Source organism: Marmota marmota, unplaced genomic scaffold (assembly GCF_001458135.2).
Source record: "Marmota marmota marmota unplaced genomic scaffold, marMar, whole genome shotgun sequence".
Taxonomy (NCBI): domain Eukaryota; kingdom Metazoa; phylum Chordata; class Mammalia; order Rodentia; family Sciuridae; genus Marmota; species Marmota marmota.
In genome coordinates this window covers 29,490,418-29,512,917 of record NW_025999900.1, presented here as the reverse complement: position 1 = coordinate 29,512,917, position 22,500 = coordinate 29,490,418, and the positions used below count along the sequence as shown (strand labels likewise).

General features: G+C 34.4%; 1 long non-coding RNA gene across 6 annotated transcripts in view; it reads right to left on the bottom strand.

Annotated features, from left to right (window-relative positions):
* The window catches only part of LOC125615259, a 117,492-nt gene that overhangs the window by 12,394 nt on the left and 82,598 nt on the right, over window positions 1–22,500 (bottom strand). For 5 of the 6 annotated variants that reach the window (XR_007345832.1, XR_007345831.1, XR_007345833.1 and 2 more), the window contains one exon: window positions 3,999–5,073. This is a non-coding gene — a long non-coding RNA (uncharacterized LOC125615259). The remainder of the gene's footprint in view (window positions 1–3,998; window positions 5,074–22,500) is intronic. The other variant, XR_007345830.1, reaches the window with a different exon arrangement.

Here is a 22,500-nt window from a genome sequence, read left to right as displayed (position 1 = left end):
GGTTAAAGCAAGACTCTGCAACAGACACAGAGACAAGGTGCTGTTATTCTCTATTATCCCCAGTTCCATAGTTCCACTCACTAGAACAGTTTTTACCTCTAGACTCAGAGGTGCTGACCCTGTCGTAGGCTCCATTACCCTGGCTGGAACAACCAATAAAAACGGTAGGTAAATCTAAAGAGTAAGTATATTCATTTAGGGATATATGTTGAAAGAATGAGAAAAAATAGAAAATGAAATTATGATCTATAACTAATTTCATTTTCTATTTTGTGGAGGAAGAGAAGCCCATGAAAGAGTCTGAGGTTTTAAGTGGGAGACAGAGAGAGAGAGAGAGAGAGAGAGAGAGAGAGAGAGAAAATGGGAGCAAGAGAGATTTACAGAACTGATAGAAAGAGCAAGTATCAAGGAGGGAGGAACTAACAGCATGAAATGGTACAGAAAGGATACTGGAAATCATTGGCTGAATTTGTCAGGTTAGAAATCAACAGTGATGTTACTGAGAGCAATTTCGGTGGAGTGGCTGGGAAAGAAACCAGAACACAGCAAGGTAAAGAGGAAAAGGAGGCAGAAAACTTTAGAACATGAGCATAAACAACCCTTTTTAAAAGCTCATCTGTGGAAAAGCCAAGTAGGATCAGTAATTTTGCATATTTTGATAAGAACCAGAAATTCTATAAGTGTAAGAACACTTTCAACAGACGTCTCCAAAGACATGATTAAAATTCTGTACAACTATTCCCAGAAATCAAGCTTGTTTTTTTTTCTTAAAACAATATGGCTTATTTCCCAATCATTTCTAAAGTGTCAATCTAAAAGTCAACCAAAACAAAAAAAAAAATGGAGAAATTATGTACCTGAGCTTGTCTCCTTTTTCATCATTTACTGATAAATTTAAAATATCCTCACATTTTTGAAGTAGAAGATTTATGTGATGGTTTGGATGCGAGGTGTTCCTCCAAAGCTCATGTGTGAGAGAATGCAAGAAGGTTTGGAGGAGAAATGACCAAGTTATAGCCTTAATGTAATCACTGAATTAATCTCTGATGGGTTTCACTGGGGGGTAACTGAAGGTAGGTGGGGTGTGGCTGGAGGAAGTGGTTCATTGGGGGCGTGGCTATGGATAGTTGGGTCTGGAGAGAGGAGTCTCTCTCTCTGCTTCTGATCATCATGTGAGCTGCTTTCCACTGCCACACTGTCCTGCCATGATGTCTTCCCTCACCTTGAGCCCTGAGGAATTGAGTCAGCCTTATAAGAACTAAGACCTCTAAAACCAACCATGAGCCCCAAAATAAACTTTTCCTACTCTGTAATTGTTCTGGTGAGTCTTTCAGTAACAGTGGTGAGAACGCTAACTAAAACAACACATTATCATTATGTTACATATGCATGTAGTAACATAATCTACCATCAACAGATTCTGTCATTGCTTTATTTTTTATTTTTTTATTTTTTTGATACTGGGGGAGTGAAACCAGGGGCACTTCACCAATCCCCAACCCCCTTTTTGTATTTTATTTGGAGACAGGCTCTCACTGAGTTACTTAGGGCCTCGCTAAATTACTGAGGCTAGCTTTTAACTTGCAGTCCTCCTGCCTCAGCCTCCTGAGCCACTGGGATTATAGGCATACCTTCTTAATAAAAATGTTGATACATATATTACCAAATTGAAAGGAAATTTTAGCCAGAGGCCTTTTTTTTTTATCTGTGGTTGTTTTGGAACACTTAGCACTTTCCACCTGGTTTCTTGTTATACTTATCTAAAGTAAATTATACTTATTCTACAATCATCCCCTCGAGGTCCTTAGTAAGGTACTCTTAAAGAATGATTTGATCAACTCATTCTTCCTGACAAAGGATGAGAAACAGCCTAATGTGTTACCTCTCTCAAGATAGTGGTGTATCTGAGAATTAAAAGTTTGGAAATTAATTTCAAATTGAAGAATTTTAGCTGTGTAGATGGATGAAGCATTGGTGACTTTTAGAACTAGGTATGGTCCTACTGGAATATCACAAATAAAGCTTTATTTTACCTAAAGAAAGTCAATATTACATAATAACCATAATTAAAGGAACAGGCATCCTCCAGAAATAGAGTTCTATAATGTAAGGCCAAGTGAATTTTCACTGGTATTTTAGAAATATATCACAATGAGGTAATCAGGATATTTTTGTCTAGATCTATATGACTATACAGTTCAAGATTTCAAAGGAATTTTTGTAGCAGGCTGACATTTTGATATTGCCACAATTCCATGGTTTCTGTTCTTAGAAATATGTGAGAACATTTCAGAGAAAATGGTAGAAACTTATAAATTAAAGGGTCTTCAGTATTGATAAGATTATAGCACCTAAATTAACATTTTCAAGGCTAACATTTCATTTAGATGAATGGCAGACCTTGACTGGCGGCCACAGACAACTCATGAATGTGATTACAACAAAGTAATTTACCATTGTCAGATAAACTTTCAGTAATAGTGTTCTCTTGGCTTAATAAAGTTAAACACCACTTATAACCAGCACTTCACTTTGCTTTATCCCATCATACGGCATGTTGGTTGTTCTGTTCTTATAACAGACATCTGCATGGGTGTTCATTTGTACCTGCCCACTGTGTGGGTTCTCTGAGTTTAATGCATCTAGCTATAGAATAATTACATAAAATGAAGATTGAACTTTTATAAGCCAGTTTTCATCATCATTACTTAGTGTACCCAAACTTTGTTCTTCCCAATATTTTTTTTTTGACTCATTTGTATACATTAAAAACCCCCTTCTTCAATATGTGCTAAAATAACCACTGAAAAACTTGTGACACATAAGTTAAAACTTCTAATCTCAGTCTTGAGAAAGCACATAAAGATTTGTGAAATTTTGGACTATACAAAGATATTCTCATATTTTGACAGATTTCATTATGGCTTAATCAATAATGACAGCATGTATGATTTCAAAGTTTTATTTCTTGAAAGTGTATAAGTGTTTGCTCTTCTATTATTGTGTAATTAAACCAGATTAATTGATTACCTTCAGCTTGGGATCTTTAAAAATCATACAAGATTTGTAATTTTTTGTTCATGTATGTGTGTGTATATGTTGCTAGGGATCAAATTCAGGGCCTCATGTATGCCAGCCAAGAACTCTACCACTTAGATTTATCCTGTTTCCAACACTATTTTCTCCTAAAATTATTCTCCTGCAACAACTAACCAATACATATTTTAAGTTGAATAGAAACTAGAGTAATTTATTTTTAAGTTGGACTTGGGCATAGAATATTAAAAAGAATTTTATGACTGTCTTGAGTAATAATGCAATATATTAGGAAAATAATTATTACATAAAACATTGATTATAGAATACCAAAGAGGGTTCATTAAATTTCCCCCCTTTTATCACTTGTTTAAAATGTTTAATTCTTTATTACTTCAACTGAACTTTTCTTTCTTGGGATGATAGAGAGTCAACATAGCAAAGTAAAATCTAGCAACATGTGCACATCCAGGAGCTCCATCTTCTCTCCCATGTCCTTGGTCCCTTTGAGGATTTTTAAAATGTGGTATTCACTGTGCTAATCCATATGTGCATGTGGCAGGCGTTGATCATATCCAACCACCCTTCTTCCACCCTTGCCCCTCTCCACAACTTTCCCTGTCTCTAGTAACCACTATTCTTTCAGTTGGACTTTTATTCATTTATTTAAAATTTCCACATATGAACAAGAACGTGAAATACTTGTATGTCTGTGTCTGGCTTATTGCATTGAACATCAAGCCCTCCTTTGTTGTGTGTGTGTGTGTGTGTGTGTGTGTATCAGTACTGAAGAAATATGTGACGGTGGAAATATAGCTCAAGGGCCAAAATAATAGATAAATAAATTAAATGGCATAAATACTTAGAAAAGTAAGAACTTGAAATTACAGAGATTTTTCTTACAACAGAAAAATCATATTTCTTCATTTGGAAAATTAAGCAACAAAATATCTGTTATGTACTTTTATTCAAAATACATTTCAAGCTTGATAATCATAGTAGAAGTCAATGCAATGCCTTTTTCCAGATGTGAGCTATAGAGGAATTTCACAGAGACCTGGTTAGAGGAAGAGGTAGAGTTAATGGCATTTTGAACATTAGTCAAGAGATGAACTACCCACTAATAAGACAAATTTAGAATGAGCCTTGATTGCAAGGTAGTACATTTTATAGATGTATGTTTGTTTTACCAACCAGGTTAGAAAGAAAAATTACCTATTTCTTTCTGTGTGTACAATAGGGTCATTTTGAGAAATTATTAGTGGAAAACTTTATAATACAAATACAGGGATTTTGGAAACCAGAGTAGCTTGTAAAATGTGTTAAATTTATAATATGAAGACTGGAAAGTGCTCCAGCCTCATACTGTGGTTTATGTTGAGTATGGATAGTTTTATTGTACTATTATATCATATGTAATATTATGTTAATTTTTGTGGTTCTGTTCAGAAGGGAGGATAATAGCTTAAAGGTTTTATCTTAATTTAGAGAAACAAAGAGTATCCTATGAATGTAAAGTCCACATGATTTTGAACAATAGGAAATTCACTTAGGAGAAAGGCTATGATAGAATGAGGAAGTATTCTTCAATGCCTTAGCAAATGTATATTCATGTCATGGGATCAGGTAAGAGGGGAACCAGGATTTTCAGAGGGAAAAATACTGTTAATATCTATCTTTGACTTGACAAGAAGTGAGACATCCATGATGAATATTTCTAGTATGTATATTTCCAAGGCCTTCTGGAGTTTATCTATAATGAGAGATATCTATATCTTTATCTTTTTCTATTTATCCATCTTAGAATATAATTAAACAAGAAATATTTGGTAACATCACATTTACTATTTTCTCAGAACCCAGTCTAATTTGTAAAACATCAAGCCTTTTTTGCTACTAAAAACCTCATTTTAAATATTGGGAATAGTAAGTAGTTGCTATCATTTTCCATTTCTTGTCCACCTTTTCCAAATTACTCTCTGCATTCTCCGTTGTTTATTCTGGAGACTGGAGGTGAAGGTTGTCCACCTGAGATACCTAGAAAAATAAAAAGTAATCAAAAAATGGACTTCCCATTAAATGACATACTAGATATTGAGTACAGGATTAGGAGAGTCACACCACTATAAATTTACAGCTTTGTTTAATTCATATTATTATCCTAGACATTTACTCAAGGTTAGTCAGCAACCTTTGAAAGTCTTACCTCCTTGTTATCATCAACTCTTAAGATGAATTATTTTAACCTTAACAGAAATGTAGCCCACCATTTCAAATACTGTATGTCCTTATTACCATATTTACGGATGAGAGAACCAAAACAGTGAAGATCAGGTGAGTTCATCCATTATTAATAAAGAAAAAAGTACAACTCACTGTCTCCTGTGCTTAACCAGAGCTCCAGAGATAGTAAATTATGGGCAATTTAAAATAAAAGGAAGTATTAAAACTTATTAGAGCAATTTGGAGATGTCTATTCCAGTTAATAAAGAATGTCCAAAAGCAAATTTAGCTATGTGTACAATTTGTTATACCCTAAGAATGGTATAACTTGTCTGCAACAATGATTAAAAAATAGAAATAGTACCCACCAATGGATATATTTTATTTTCAAATTTACAGACAAAAAAATGGTACAGATGGCACCCCAAATAAGAGACTGGCATGGACCAGTATCTTCTCTGTGAAAATGACTAATGTATCACTACACTTTTGCCAGAACTACATGAAAAACCTGCCAAAAATGATCATGTCATTATCAGCTAGCATTCCCGATTGTTCACTGTTTGTGTCATATATGGTTCCTCTGAAAAGAAGTACTCTTACCTAACATGATCCTTTTAACATTATAAAACATGAACTTTCATTTTTTTTAATGTTTTAAGGAAACCACATTTATTCTACAGTAAACAGACATATTTCCCTGGTGTCAGGAAAAAAAAATAGCTGTGCTAAAAATTAAATGAGATCCAAGTGTCAAAGCTTATGTTTGTAAAGCCAAAACAGAACACAAAGAAATTTTGATGTGTTTGTATATACCAGTAAGCTTTGTTCTCTCACCTACTGTAGATTTTGAGCTAATAACCATCTACTAAACATCTAGCACTAACTGCTTGGTTATATGGAATTATTGATTTCTATTTGTGAGACTTTAATGAAGATTAATCTAATGGAATGATGCAATTTCCTAATTAATAATATACCCTATGGATATTAAAATGAAATTAAATGTAAGGTAAGAAGTTAATCTGTTATGTATTACACAGTGAGCATCTTTTATCTGCTTTTTAGTTCAATTTGGGACTCAAAAGTTAGATCTAAAAGTGAATACACACATACATGCAGAGTAAAGTGTCACTTAACAATAGAGACTCATTCTGAGTAATACATTGTTAAGTTATTGCATCATAACTTTTTTATTGTTAAGTTATGAATATCATAGAGAGTACATAGAAAACCAGGTGGTATAGCAACCTACACTGCATGGTATAGACTCTATTAACAGCAATAGTAACACAATGTTGTTTGTGCATCTAAACATATTTAAACACAGAAAAGATGCACTAAATATACCAGGTGATAGGAGAAATATTCAAGACACTGCCCTGGGTGCTGGGGATATAAAAATGCCCAATGATGATTTTTTCCTTAAATTATTTTTATTGAACAGTTATTTAAATATGTACAAACATAAGGATTTAAAACTATATGGTTATAGTTCCTTCTTTCTTTCTTTATTTTATTATATATGACAGTGGAATGCATTATAATTCTTATTACACATATAGAGCACAAGTTTTCATATCTCTGGTTGTATACACATTATACTCACACCAATTCGTGTCTTCACACCTGTACTTTAGATAATAATGATAATCGCATTCCACCATCATTTATAACCCCATGCCCCCTCCCTTCCCCTCCAACCCCTCTGCCCTAATAGGAGTTCGTCTATTCCTCCCATGCTCCCGCTTCCTATTCCACTATGAATCAGCCTCCTTATATCAAAGAAAACATTTGGTATTTGGTTTTGGAGGATTGGCTGTTAGAGAAGATAATGCTAAGTGAAGTTAGCCAGTCCCATTGATGATCTTTAAGGTTGTTATGGTTTCGTGAGGAAAAGTAGGTCAAAAAATGTCACTCTAGGTATGAGGAATGCACTTTCTTATACTAAATAACTCCTTGCTGCTGAGTTTGGCGTAGTTACTTGAAGTTAGGATTGATAGGAAATCAAGATTTTCCCATTTAAGGAGAGGCTGGCCTAAGTCAGGCAGACCATGAAGAAAGCATACATATTAAGGGCATAATATGCAACAAATATAACTAAAATTTAGAATATTTTCAAAGATGAAGGAAGTTGAGAGAGAGAGTCTGGAAATGCAGGTCATTGCTACATTATGAAAGTAATGATAGGCTATACCAAAGGAATGGGACTTCATCCTGGAGGCCAGTGAATCTACTCCCTGGTTCCTTCCCTGTGTTGGTCAACTTTTCATTGCTGTGACCAAAATCCCTGACATGAACAACTTAAAGGGGGAAAGATTTACTTTGACTCATGGTTTCAGGAGTTTTCATACATAGTCTGCTGATTCCATTGCTTTGGGCCTGAAAGGCATGGCAGAGGAAAGTTGTTCAGCTCATGACATCCAGGAAGCAGAGAAAGAGAAAGGGGAAAGTGCTAGGAATGAAAAATAGTCCCCAAAGATGTCCTCAAGGACCCACTCCCTCCAACTAGTTTTCATTGCCTATAGTTTCCATCATCTCCCAATAGCCCAATCAATTGCAAATTCCTTAATGGATGAATCCCTAACCCTCATGATCCAGTCACTTCCCATAAACCCCACCTCTGAATACTGCTGCATTGGGGGAAACACCTGCAGTACATGAATCTTTGGGGGAAATTCTTGATTTACATAAAGTTGGGTGAAGCTCCAGAGTCTCAAGTTTAGTCAGGATTTCAGCAATGACATTGAGTGAAGTCTTATAATTGTTAATGTTTTAGGAGTTTTCTGCACTGAAACCACATTTTTTACCACACATCTTGTGATCAAGAAACATGGTCTGCCATGCACCTAAAAATTCAGCTACTAAGGATGCTGTTGCAAGAGGATCATGAGTCAGAGGTGAGCCTGGGCAAAGAGAAATTCAAGAAATATTTATTGAATTTAATTTATTTAAAATGGAAGATGACAAGATTTTCAATCTGATATGGTTTGGATAAGAAGTGTCTCTCAAAAGCTCATGTGTGAGACAATGGAGGAATGTTTAGAGTGAGAAGGGAAGACGTGAGTCAGTAGGGACATGCCCTTGGGGAATATATGAGTCTTGAATGAGGGTTCTAATTCCTGGCTGGTGTGAACTGAGCAGCTTTCCTCCTGCTCTTCTGGCTCACCTCTGGAACAGAGCTATGGAATCACCGACCATGGACTGAGACTCTCAAATCATAAGCCAAAAGAAACTTTTCCTCCTCTAACTTGTTCTTGTCAGGTATATTGGTCACAGTGACACAAAGCCAACTAACATACAACCTGTGGCTTAATCACACACAAAAATAATTTCCTAAGCCTTTTCTTCTAAATCTAATTGAAATAATAGAGTTTCGTATCTTGTTAGGAGCTGACTTCTTTCCCAAATATTTATTTTCCAATAACAATTATACTGTTAGCTTCAAATATCAGATTCTATCATATGGGAGTTAATTTTTAACTCTCATTAAGTACATTAAGTTTTCTAAACTGAGGAAGAAGACTGATTAGGTAAATAGAATTTTAGATCTGATGCTATTTTTTTCTACTTCTCATGTGATTTTCTCAAGAATTTCCAAGTTACTATGCAGTGAGGTGTTTGATATACTATTGTTTAATTTTCAGACTTTTTCTGATTTTTGTCTATTTTTTGCCTTGAAACTTAATAACTTATTATGGGTTTCTTGGTTGTTAATAATAGGTATTGTTGCTGCTACACTTAAGCCTCTAATACTAGCATTCTGCAGTTCAAATAGTTGCCCTTCATTGTTATTAACTCATAATCTAATGCTCATTGACCAACACTATCTATTTAAAAGCATTCCATAATTATATTGGCAGTGATCATAATACAGAATAAAGATTCAATTCAGTCTTAGTCATTTAAAATAAAGACAAGATCTTTCACTTTAAAAGATTTCATATTTTAATATTAATCTTCTAACAGAAATTGAGATTTAGGTCACTTTTATATATAAAATATTTCAAGAGAAAAATGATAGTTGGGTAGAAAGTAAGTATAATTTGATTAGTCTTATGGAAAGGGAGGGGATTGAATAGCTTGAGGGACAGGGAATTTTTAGAGTGAAGAAAACATTCTATATGATACTGGAATGGGGAAGAGGTGACTATGCATTTTTCAAAGTCCTTAGAACTTTATGGCCCAAAGAGTGAACCTTAATATCTGCATTTTTTTAAATTAGGAAGTCAAGGGATCATATAATGGAATTACAATGTGATAAAAATGTAATCTAAATATATTACAAATATAAATCTCACTTGAAGGAAGTGAAGGAAAGATGATGATCGAAGTCACTAGAATTGAGGGGAGTCTATAACTAAAGGTAAAAGGAATTGTGCATGTGTATCTTACCCTAGATCATAAAGTTTATTCCCCATGAAGACAAGAGTTAACAATTTTTAAATTACTAAATATGTCTTCTAAAATTGAATGATTAAGTAAATGGGTGGTGGATGGTGGCAACCAGGTTTCTCACTGTTGGATTGGGAAGTTATAGACAATCAGGAGGTGTGAATAATTCAGATGGTGATGGCTTAACATTGTAGACATTTGTTTGAACTTAATATAGACACAGATGGAAGTGGGCAAGGGAAATAAGTATGTATATTTGGATATATGCACAACTCTTATATATTTTTCCTTGTTCTGTTAGCTGAAATGGCCTAAAAGCAATAACACCCCAGTAAAATGAGTATGACTAGCATTAAGACCTTGTTTTCTAACACTGTTCTTCAATAGAAGAAACTGTAGTTCCATGGAAAAATACTTGTTCCTAGGACTGAGTAATAAATTTACATGATTGGACTACAGTATGTTGCCCTGCCATAAATTAAACATGTTAAACAAATAAATCACAATGTTGGGGATATGTTATAAGGGCATAGGAACCAACTAAAAGATTTTCCAATGGCCAAAACTGGTACAACATCAGCATAAATAAATAAACTAGTATTGGTAATAGTGCAAGTATACAATAAATATCACTGACTCCAAATTTATATAAATAAGTGATTAAACAAATGAAAAATAGTAGCTCTCTCATGCCGAATTCTAAGCAATTTAAATAGACATCTCACTCTCAAGGAGGTGGAAGATAATGCCCCCCTTCTTTAATGAGGGCCACTTCTTAAATGAGGGCTGCTCATAATGACTTTCTTCCAAAAAAGGTAGATCAAACAGTAGGGAGGCAGATATCTACGTAGTGGAGAAACCAGATCAAAACTATCTCATGCTATTGATGAAGATCAACATCAACAGTGATAAATCATGTCCTTAGTATGTATACTTGATTAATATGATGAAAATGTCCTTTCCTTTGTGGTCTCCCTTCTAAGAACTCTCATAATCCTAGTTTACTCATGGTAAAATAATCAGAAACAAATTCTATCTGAATAGTCCTCAATACATACCAGCACTCCTCAAAACTGTCAAGGTCACCAAAAACAGGGAAAGTCTGAGAAAGAGTTATTTGTCAAGAGAAAACTAATGAGATATTATAATGAAATGTAAAGCTCCTGAAAAACAAACAAAAAAATATTAGATAAAATGTAAGGAACTCTAAATAAAATATGGATTTTAATTAGTTCTGACTACTATTGTTTCATTAATTCTTTCAAATGGCATACTAGTATAAGACACTAATAACATAGGATATATGCCTATACTGCCTGTACTGTCTATAATTTTTCCATAAATCTAAATAAATTTTAAAATCAAACAGTACATATTTTTAAAATGTTAATGAATGAATTATGGCTGAGCATTAAAGTGTTATTACTGAATACAAAATAAAGGAGGAACTATCTTAATAAATCATAGCTCCGTGGAAAATTTTCAATTTAAACATTGACTTGAGACTTGATACCCCTGTTTAGCTAGGCAAGTCAGGCTCCAACAAGAGTGTGAGCTGTCACTGTGCCACAGAAGCAGATGGGCCCAAATACACACAACTGGGAAACAAAACCCCAGGACCAGTTGGAAGTAATAATAGGATTCCCAGTTTAGGTTGTCCAAATTGTGACAGACTCTTTATTTTTTATTTTAGTAAACTCAGTTCATTAAATTAATTTCAAAGGATGTTATAGGTTATAAGAACATCCAATATAGTGCTTTGAAAACAATAAGAGATTCATACTGGCTCAAACTATGAGATTACTTCTGCTTTGGAAAGAAAAATTTCAAGTTGTTTATAATCTCATGCATTCTAGGATCTCTTTCAGCTCAATCATTTGTCTGCTTTAATTTCCAATATATAAGACCCTGTATCCATTGAAACCAACTCTATATTTTGAAACTCCTGATGTGAATAAACTACACTGACCTCAAGGGAATAGGTACTCCCTTCCAAAAATCATACTAGTGTATTATCTGTGGATTCTCCCAAGTCACTTCAGTCACCATGTTCCTTGAGTAATAGACAATTTACCTTTTTTTATTTCTGAATATAAAACACATCATATGTACTATATCTATGTCCCTGAATGATTCTGAATAATTTATTATGGTCCATATTTTATGGATAACAGGAAATTCTAACCAATATAACCCCAATTGCATCTTTTCTTAAAATAACCTTGCTGCATATTACTTATTGTCTGTTCATGTTTTTGCTTAATTTGTGTTGACATAACTAAATCACATATAGAGGGATCTTCAATAATTTTTATCATATATAGAATGTCAAATTCTATACCAACTCAGCCACAACACCTATCAGGTTATTTCCAAAAAAATATTTTAAAATAAGCAACTTACTATGGCCCCAAATAGTTGCCACAGACACAAAAATACATAACAAAAGACCCTCTTTTGTCATTATATTTAGCTTTCCTGATAGAATTCCATATACATTTAAGTGACATACAGAGAAGTGGTGAGTAGTGTGCTATGAAATTTGTGAGAAAAAGTATGGTAAATAGAGGTATAGACTCTAGAGCAACATCTCCTATTTTCCACCCCACTTTTTTTCATACTTGCTATGCAAAACCAAAGAAGTTACTAAACTCTCTTTGCCTCATTCAGTTCATCTGTAAAATGTTTCTTTATCATAATTTAATAATATATGAATATTATTTACCTGTTTTCAATAATGTGAATAGAGATTATTCAAGTCAATAATAATGAATATATAGTAAGTTAATGGATTGTTGATTGAGGGAATATATGAATGAATCAATCGTTAGTAGTAGAAACAGAAAATATTCAGAGTGAATATTCACAATAGAAAATATGAATTTTTAATGCTAAATGGAACTCTAACAACTGTAATGATGCAACAAAAGTAAAAGAATAGACAATGGAATTTTACAAAATTGAGAAGCTTTGGCACTGCAAATAAGAGTTAACCTACAGAATGGGAGAAAATATTGGCAAATGGTATATCCAAGGAGAGGTTAATATTTAGAATACAAAAAGGACTCAAAATAATGAACCCCAAAGGAAGAAGCAATCCAATTTAAAAAAATGGCCTAACTAAATAAACAGACACTTCAAAAAGGAAGACATACAAGTGGTTAACAAATATATGAAATTTTTTTCAGTTTCACTAATCATTAAAGAAATGCAAATCAAAACCACAGTGAGATATCATTTCACCCCAGTTAGAATGGTTATTATCAGAAAGATAAGAAATAACAAAATTATAGCAAGGATATAGAGAAAAGAAAATTCTCATGCATTGTTAGTAGAAATTTAAAATAGTATAGCCATTATAGAAAATAGCACGGCAATTCCTCAAAACATTAACAATAGAATTATCATATGATCCAGCAATTCCACTGCTGGGTATATACCCAAAAGAGATGAAATCTTTATAACAAAAAAGATAACTTCCACCCCCATGTTTATTGCAGCACTATTCATAATAATCAAAATATGAAATCAATCCACATGCCCTTCAGTAGAAGAATGGATAAAGAAAATATGGTCTGTTTATACAATGGACTACCACTCAGCTTATATATAATGTAGTAATGATAATAAGAAAATTCTGGCATTTGCAACAATATGGATAGAACTGGAGAGCATTATATTGATTAAAACAAGTCAGAAACAAAAAGGCAAATACCATATTTGCTCACTTATTTATGGAAACTAATAAGCAAACTTGTAGAAGTACAGAACAAAACAGAGATCAATAGAAAGTAGGACAGGCCAGGGTGAGGCAAGATGGTAAGAAATTAAGAGGGACTTTTAGAGAATTGGAAGGATGCTGCTGAAGTAGAAAAGAGGGGTTTTAAGGGTAGACAAAGGGTGGATGGGCATGATCAGTGCATGATATATTCATGTATGGAAATATCACAATAAACCCCATTAATTGGTACAGTTAATATGTGTTAATATTTGTAATTTTTAAATAATCACAATGGTGGTAGAAATATATTTCAATGTTACTTAACACTGGACCCACTATAACTAATATTAAGTATCAGCCTTCTTTCTGTAAATTTACCAGAATTGTTAGCCATATTGTTTTCTCAACTTACTTCCCTTTAAGCTGAAACTTCATCAGCTTCACACTTAATATAGGTGGTTCACAGGATTTCAGTAAATTTAAGGTAATTTATGATTTCATCTTTCTCAAGTAATTTTCAATCAAGTAAAGTTATCCAACAAGCCTGGAAGTTGCACATGGAAACATTTTATTTTAAGGTTTCATTAGTATGCATAAATTCACAGCCCCTCCCAGTTTCTATCCATTTTTGCAAGTAATTGAAAAAAGTGACTCAACATATGTAGATACCAGTTTTTAGGTTAGCAAATAGGGCATGGCATTTTAAATGTTTTAAATATGAGGCATTAACTGTGTTTAATTTAATGTGTAACAATGAACTTGATTCTCTTTCCAAAATGAAAAAAAAAAAAAAAAACCTTCTATGGTAAACATGAAAAAACAGGATGGTGTCATACAAAGCACAGTATAATCTGACATCTGTTTTTCAATTCCCTTATTCATTACCTATGAATTTTATTTAATTCACTTGGCCTCAGTTTCTTCATCCATAGAACATAAAGAATAATTATGTATATACACAAAAGTTAACCAAATCCTATTGCTTTCTATTTGTTAATCCCCTACAAGAAGCCTAGTTTAAATTTTTCCACATTTCTACCTGTTATAGAAGACCCCACATAGGCATAAACCAGGGAAGTAACACTGTTCGATCATGTTGGGTGACATGGGGTATGGCTACCTACTCATGCAGCTACTTGTACATCTGGTACTGCTTGAGCTTGGTCTAAATGTACAATTTCCATCTTATAATGGGCTGCTGCTAAGAAACATCTGACTTCCATTTGGCAAGTTTGAGAGAGTTTATAGTATCCGTTTCCAAATATATGGTCATTTTGTGTTTGTCACAAGATAAAGCACTCTGTCTCTACCAGGATCCAGTAATATCCAGGTGTTTCTCAATGAGTATGTTATTTACTCAGATTGCATGGCCTTGTTAAAGTGTTCCAGGGACAAACATCAATTCATCTTAATAGGCATTGCCATATACTTTCTATATTGCTTCTTTTCCCACTATTGACACCTCCAATATCACAGAATCTGCTAATTCATATAGCCTAAGTGACAAGGCTGATACACTGCCACCTGAAATTTCTGCAGAGTCACTTCCTGCCCCATGCTATTTTTAAAAATATTTTGTTGATGCATTATAATTAAATATAACCGTGGGTTTCATTATGCTATATTCATACATGTACATGACATAATCTGATCAATCTTGTTCCCTAGAACCCTCTCTTTTCCTCTCATCCTCCCTTTCCGATCTGTTTGCTTTATTCTACTAATCTACCTTGTATTACAATTTTTATTATCATTATAATCATCATTTTTTCCATGTTTAATTTGTCCACAGCAAATCCACTTTATATATTTTCCCAGTATATCATGACAGAGCCAGGAAAGTTAACCTACCCCAGAGGCAAAATTATAAATGCATATTATTTGACCACATAAGTGCAAATTGTTAATGGTCTACTTTTCTGCCGTATCACCGACCATGTAGCATGTACTTAAGACCTCAATAATACACTATAGCAATGATTTCATTTTAGCCAGAGCATCTGTGACCTTGACTACTACTTGCTAAATCTGTAGTGGTCTGTAATTATTCTTCAGGACAGAATTTCAATAAAGACAAGCTATAAGAATAAAAAGAAATATTTGAGAACTATCATAACTACATCTTTTAGGTCTTTAATGATGGCACAAATCTCCCTCCATAGATAACTTCTATCCACAGACTACAGACTCAATGAGGATATTTCTCCAACTGCCAAGTATGAAGTATGTCAATTCCAACTGTATACATTTAGCAACTGAAAGGAAATGACCACTGAGTGGGCCCATTGACCCAATGCCTACATTGTTAACTCTCTGAAGGCCCAGGACTTGCTGAAGGCCCACTTTCTAAGTAGGGTGCCATGATGCTTTTGCTGTTTAAACTCCACACCATCTGGCCTCTTTTTATTTAGGGTACCATCCTCCCATAGATGTTAATGAGCCCCATTCTTTCATCATCTCTTCTATAGAAAATCTGGACTGAGGAGGAGGTCTACCACTGAACATAGTCATTTTTGCCCTTCTCATTGGTATGTTCCTGAGGGCCTGAGTGATACAGTATCTTTTGAGCTTTTCTATGTAACACAGTCCTATATGGGGAGGTCATTTGTCCTAAACATAGTATATCCATTTGAACACATCCAGTTTCCTCAGACTCTTTATTCCTTATTTTACTGTTCTTAGGATTTCACTTTGCTGATTGGTAAAAAATAATTTTACCAGACTTTAAATTTGTTCTGTTCCCATTGTCTTTCTAGGATCTTAATCTTATATTCTAAGAAAGTTGGTCTCATATTTATGAATTCTTCATTACTCAGTCTTACATTCTAGCCCCCTTGGTCAAGTCCCCTCAAAATCCACTCTCAGCTGAGTGTTGTGACACATGCCTATAATCCCAGTGGCTCTGGAAGAGGGGGATTGAGAGTTAAAAATCCATCTCAGCAATTTAGTGAAGCCCTAAGCAACTTAAGAATACCCTTTCTCAAAATAAAATATAAGAAGGGCTGGGGATATAGTTCGGTGGTTAAATACTGCTGGATTCAATCCCCCATACAAAAAAAAATTTTTTTACTCTAATATATTTTCCCAGCTCTTGTTGCTAAGTACTAACAGATTCTTGTAGTTTTCTTGGTGTATATTCTTTTTCCTCCCTTTTCAGGCCCAGCACATCCCTAGCTGGGTCATACAGGGATTTAACCCTAGGTAGCATCTTGTCAAACAAGATAAAGGGTGAGGGCACCTTCCCAAGGGGGGGTTCCTGTCACTTTGTGGAGAAAAGGCTTCTACAGCATCATCCAGCATAAGGAGATGGCAGATCTTACAAGGGAAGGGATACTACTCCTGAAAGCCAAGAGGAACAGTGAGCTCAGTAGTCAGTATCATTAAGGATAATCAACAGATGTCCCATTCTGTGTTTCAAGATGCTAGGATTTCCCCACAAGGAAGTTGTGTTTGGTATATGGTCCTAGACTTTTGAATAACAGACCTCCTCATATGAGTATTTAAATATCATTGGAACTCCATAGCTCTATCAACATCTTCAGGTTGCTGCACAGAAATACCTGCTTTTCCATTATAAAAGATAAGAAGCTCTTCATAAGACATTGGAGAAACCCATGGCTACTGCCCTTAGCCATTAACTGCTTTTTACTGTCCTCAGTCTATCATTATCTCTATGTAGTATGGCTAAGTAATTTAGCAATGACCAACTAATTCTGTCTTTGTGGACTGTTGCATTGTTCCCACCATATCTTTCAAATACCTACATCACTGAGCCTGCCTAAAGCATTCTCTTCCAGGAACATTTTCCTAGATTACCACTGGTAAAACCTTTAGCAATTGAGCTATTACCTTGTGCCATGGATTATTCATTCCCCACTGCCAACCAGAATAGCACTGTCTTCACCCACCAGGTGATGGGTGAGTCAGTCTCAAATTTTCATCCCATTACAGCCTATTTTCTCAAATCACTCTCAGAACCACCTATGCTAGTCCAGGTCCTTCAAGAAGCCAATGACAAAGAATACTTAAAACAAACAAGAGGCACCTTTAAGGGAACATGGGAAGGGAGTGAGTGGAGTCTGGGAAAGCTATCTGGTTGTGATGCAGATCTGACCATCTTTTGAAGGAGAATGTGAAAGAAATAAGTGTGGGCAGAAGACCTTTAGAATTTAGTTCAATTCTAAGACAGTTTGGCATGGTAATAGAATTCTTGAAAAGAAAGAGTGTTCCCATGTCTTCTCAGAATGCATCTGCATTGGTGTGCCTTCCATACTCAGTGGCTGGGAGCAGCCCATACATGATGTAGCATCAGGGCAAAAAGAGGGATAGATTTCAGAACTCAGCAGCCTTGCTTATAGATCAAAGATGCCCCATAACCTGAGACCTTAAGAGGTGTATAAATCATACCGGTCACCTTTTATGCACATTTTAGACTTTGCCTTATGCATTCTTCACACTATTGTGAGATTGGCTCTTTAATTCTGTTTCTATAAATGAGGCAACTGAAGCTGTGTGATTTGTTCAAATTTACATAGCTGGAAAGTGGTAAGAACTGACTCAAACACAGATCTCTGACTGCACAGCTAGATGCGTTTAACAGCACATTCCTTGTCCTCGAATATCTTAAAATATTTCAGGTGAAGACAGATGTGAACAAAACATAATTTTTTTTCCTGATAAACACAAGTATGTATAAAAAAATGCTTAGGTCTAGCAAGAAGAGTCAGAGAATATTATAGCTTATATTAAGGGAAAACTAAGGATTTGTGTCGAGAACCCAGGGACTCCAGGAGACAGGGAACAACACTAAAGAGAAAGAAAGTACAGAGGAGCATCACTGTGTTAGTGCTGACATGGGCTTAAATATTTTTAAATTAGTTAAAGTGCCAGAATATCCTGATCTTCTCAAAGGGTTGAGAAATGAGGACTCTTGAATTCAGCCTAAGCTCCTAGCAGAAGGTCACAACTACCAAAAGAGGTATAGACAACTAATGCTAATGCTCAAACAAGCAGAAAGGATATTGATCAAGGTATTGAAAAATGCAGACAGGGTATAGCCAACTGAAAAGAGAGTGACATCTCTCTAAAGTATATTGACCAGCCTCAGCAACTCAGTGAGACATTGTCTTAAAATATAAAACAAAAAGTACTGGGAATGTCGCTTGGTTTAGGCTACCCCTTGGTTCAATTCCCAGACACACACACACACACACACACACACACAGCCAACAGTTGTACAGAACATGGGAAGGAGGTAGAATATTCTGGAGAATTAGTTGGACTATAGTTGGTTCTAAAAGACTGTGGAGCAATCAAGACAAAATAAAAAACTTCCCAGTATTTGGAATCCATATGCTGGTGCTGAAAATAAACACCTCATTGAATGGGCAAGGAACAAGTTGCCTTAAGAAAAAGATGTGTGAACAGAAGATTTTTTTTCCCTTTGTGTTTAGAATCAATCTAATGAATGTTGAGATTCTGATTCCCAGGTACCAGAATTTTAAGTGGCTATACCTCATGATATAATGCAACTAACTCTGTCTTTGACCACTGGTGAAACCTTTAGCAATTGAGCCACTACCCTGTTCCAGGGATTATTCACAGCAATGCCACATCAACCAATCATTCTTACAGAAATTATGGCATGAATACATAGATATGGACGTATAAAATATGCTATGAAGTATCATTTGCCCTTGAAAAAACTGAAACTAACTTACATGGGAGAATTATTATGTATTGGAATATCAAAATACCAATCTGAGAGACATTATTTGAGTGTTCACTGAGAAATTACCATAGGCCAGGCATTGTACATCATGCCAGGAACTAGGAACTAGGAACATGGAAGATCTACATGGTCCTTGCCCTCTTCCAGGTTTTAATCTGGAAAATAAGACAGAAAATTAACACATACACTATGATGCATAAAGAAAAAGAGGAAAACAGGATGTTGTGATGGAGAACTAATTGGGGTTGGAAGGAAGAACTAGGGAGACTTTAATTAAAAAATGTGGTGAGAAAAGATCTCTTTGAGGTGATATTTAAAGTGAAAATAATAATGTAGGACACACATAACAACAATGTTCCAGGCAGGAAAAACTATAAGTTTATAACCAGGGACAGGATATGAGCAGAAGCTAGCCCTGAGGGTCAAATAGCCCAGGAGATGAGAATCAAAAGTCTCCAACTCACAAGAAGAGAGATGGTCATTTGACATAAGAGATACTGCTTGCATCCTAATAATAAGGAAATGAATAACTTGGTGACAGTGAAGGTAGATATAGAACTATTTTCTTGTGAAGAGCACAAGGGATTAGTTCCAATCTACCATCCTATATTTTCCTCGATGAGTTATATGTGATTGGAGGGTATGCTGGGTGTGAGTGTGACTGAGGTGTGGCACATGAAGAAAAATAAGGTATAAATAATTTTCTCAGAAAGTAGGAAAGGGAATCTATTAGAAAATATATAGCAGAATTTTTAAGGCAGTTTTGAAAGTCCATAAATAACCATATACAATGCAGATATGCATATTATTTACTTTCTGTAATTAATACATTTTTCTTTGTTTGACTTTCCACTTGGCAAAACCTCCAGATAGAATACATGCAAAAAAAATACTGTGGAAATGACAAAAGCAAAACAATTAAATCATAATGAGATTAAAACAGGCTATATAAATTATGAGCAACCACAAAGATAGTGCTAAATTGAATTACACTAAAGTTATGAAAATAAAGTCATAAATGGAATATGACTCATTTAAACATTATTTAAACAATGAAATAAACTAAAATGAAGGTCTTCTTAAAATAACTTTTGAAAAAATGGTACATTTTAAACTGTCTTGGTTAAAAAAAAAACATATGGGCAGGTAGGACATTTTAAATAAAAAAACACAAGTCTTTGTACAGTCCAAATATAGACATAGTAGTATGTCAGCCTTTAGTTGAAATTGCTCTCTATATAAAACTTGTAACTCGTCCAGTATTTACCTTTTTAAGTGTTCTATTTCTGAAAATCACAAAATGTAACTAATTAAAATTCCAATTAACAAGGTTTTTATATCCCTTTAATATTTGCTTGTTCTGTTTCTACACACAGGTATGAATGGAGCCTCAAGAAGAGGCCACTTGATCATAAAATAAAGGGAAAATGTGAGCTGGAAAACAAACATAATATTTAAACCAAACAAATTAAAGCCAGTGTTTTTAAAAAATTCTAAAATCCTGTAGGGTTTTGAATAACTTCACATTATCAGTTTTCAGGTATTCAGGTGGGACACAATAAGTTAATTTTTTCAAGCTTCCATGTATACCAGAATTACATGGATACTTATTGAAAAGATGAATCCCCTGGCTGTATTCAATAACTATGGTATCAGAACCTCTAAAGATACCCAGGAATCAGTCTTTAAAAAAAAAAAAACTATCTGAGATTGTTTTGAAATAAGTGAACTTACAGCCACATGTTGAAAAAAACATATTAACATCTAAATTGCAAATTATTTTTAAAACTGGTGAGTTTAGGGGAAATTTTCAAAATAAAACTTTTGCTAATCAATCAAAACTTTGGATTCATGGTAACAATGGTCATTGGATGACCAATAAAAGTTTTGTATTGTCAATGTGTTGTAAAATCATATAAATGTCATAGAAACAAAGATCCCAAGCATAAATCTCCATATATAAATATCTACCACTGGTTCCAGAGTGTCTTTATAATTTATGTTGTGGTAAATAAGGAGGTGCCTTTCATTCATTACATGGATGTTTTAGTACCTGGAACTGTGAAGAACCAGACAGAAATGGATTCTTGTGGCACCCCTATGAGTAACAAAGCAGATTGAGAATGGTTTTAATGGAGATTGTGTAATAACACTCATGTGATCGTTTTCATAAACAGCCTGTTGAAGAGATACTAAGGAAGAAATTATACCCCAGTTGATTCAAATGTATGATATGTCAAGATCATTGTAATTAATAAAAAAAATCACCAGAACTGTTAAGGTCATACCAGAAGTAACTGAAACATGACAGCAAAGAATAAAACCTACCCAGAGATAAGCTGAAAACAATTCATCCATGGAGAGGCTCAGTCAGTTACATCTTTATTCCAAGGTGTTCACAGATTCTAATGGGACAGCCAGAGACCTGAGTAAATCATTCTGCAAGTGGTCTAGTTTCTGAAGAGTGATAGAAGCTTGGAAGATCTCGTTTACAAATGTGAAGACCTGCACTATCCAAGAGCCATTAGACAATCACCTGGCTCCAAGTTCAGCACTATCCAACAGCCACAAACCATATGTGGCTACTGTGCTTGAAATATGGCTCATGCAACTGAGACTCAAGTTCTTATTTTATTTCATTCAATTCATTTTAATGTTAAGTCTGAAAATGGATATTCTATTCAGTCATTGTAAAATTTTTAAGTATGTTTTAGACAATGTATTCATAAATCATCATTATCAACTGTACATTTTATGAAATATAAATACAGATCAGGTATATCCTAATTGAAAGGTGCTGCAAAGAGAAAATATATACTGGATTGTGAAAGCTTCATATAAAAAGCATACCATCTCCTTAATGATTTTAATATGAATTATATGTTGAAATGTTAATATGTGGATCCATGTCTGAAAATGTATGTTATTGAAAGTAATTTCACTTCTTTCTTTTTACACTGTGGCTACTAGAACATTCAAAATCCCATAGGTATCATGAATTAACTTTCTATTCGACAGGATTTTCAGGCAATTTTGAATAAGATGTTGCATATATGCTATACCTAATTTGCCATATATTTTTGCCATTACACTGTATGTTAAGTCAGGAAAACAAAGAATCTTACATTTAATAATAATTATTAAAACTACATAGAAAAAGTGAGAATTGTTACTTGCACGTTTCAGAGCAAAGGATATTCTTATCAGGGTCATAGCAAAGAGTGAGAGCTTGCTAGATTCTTGGAACATGGTCTCAAAGAAATGAAGTTACTACATCTACCAGCATCTGCTAGTGTGCCCTTGTACCCAAAACACTACGAGGCTGAAAGTATAAAATCATTAATCACTTAAAGAAACTAAGAGCCAGAAGAAGAAGAAGAGGAAGAGGAGGAGG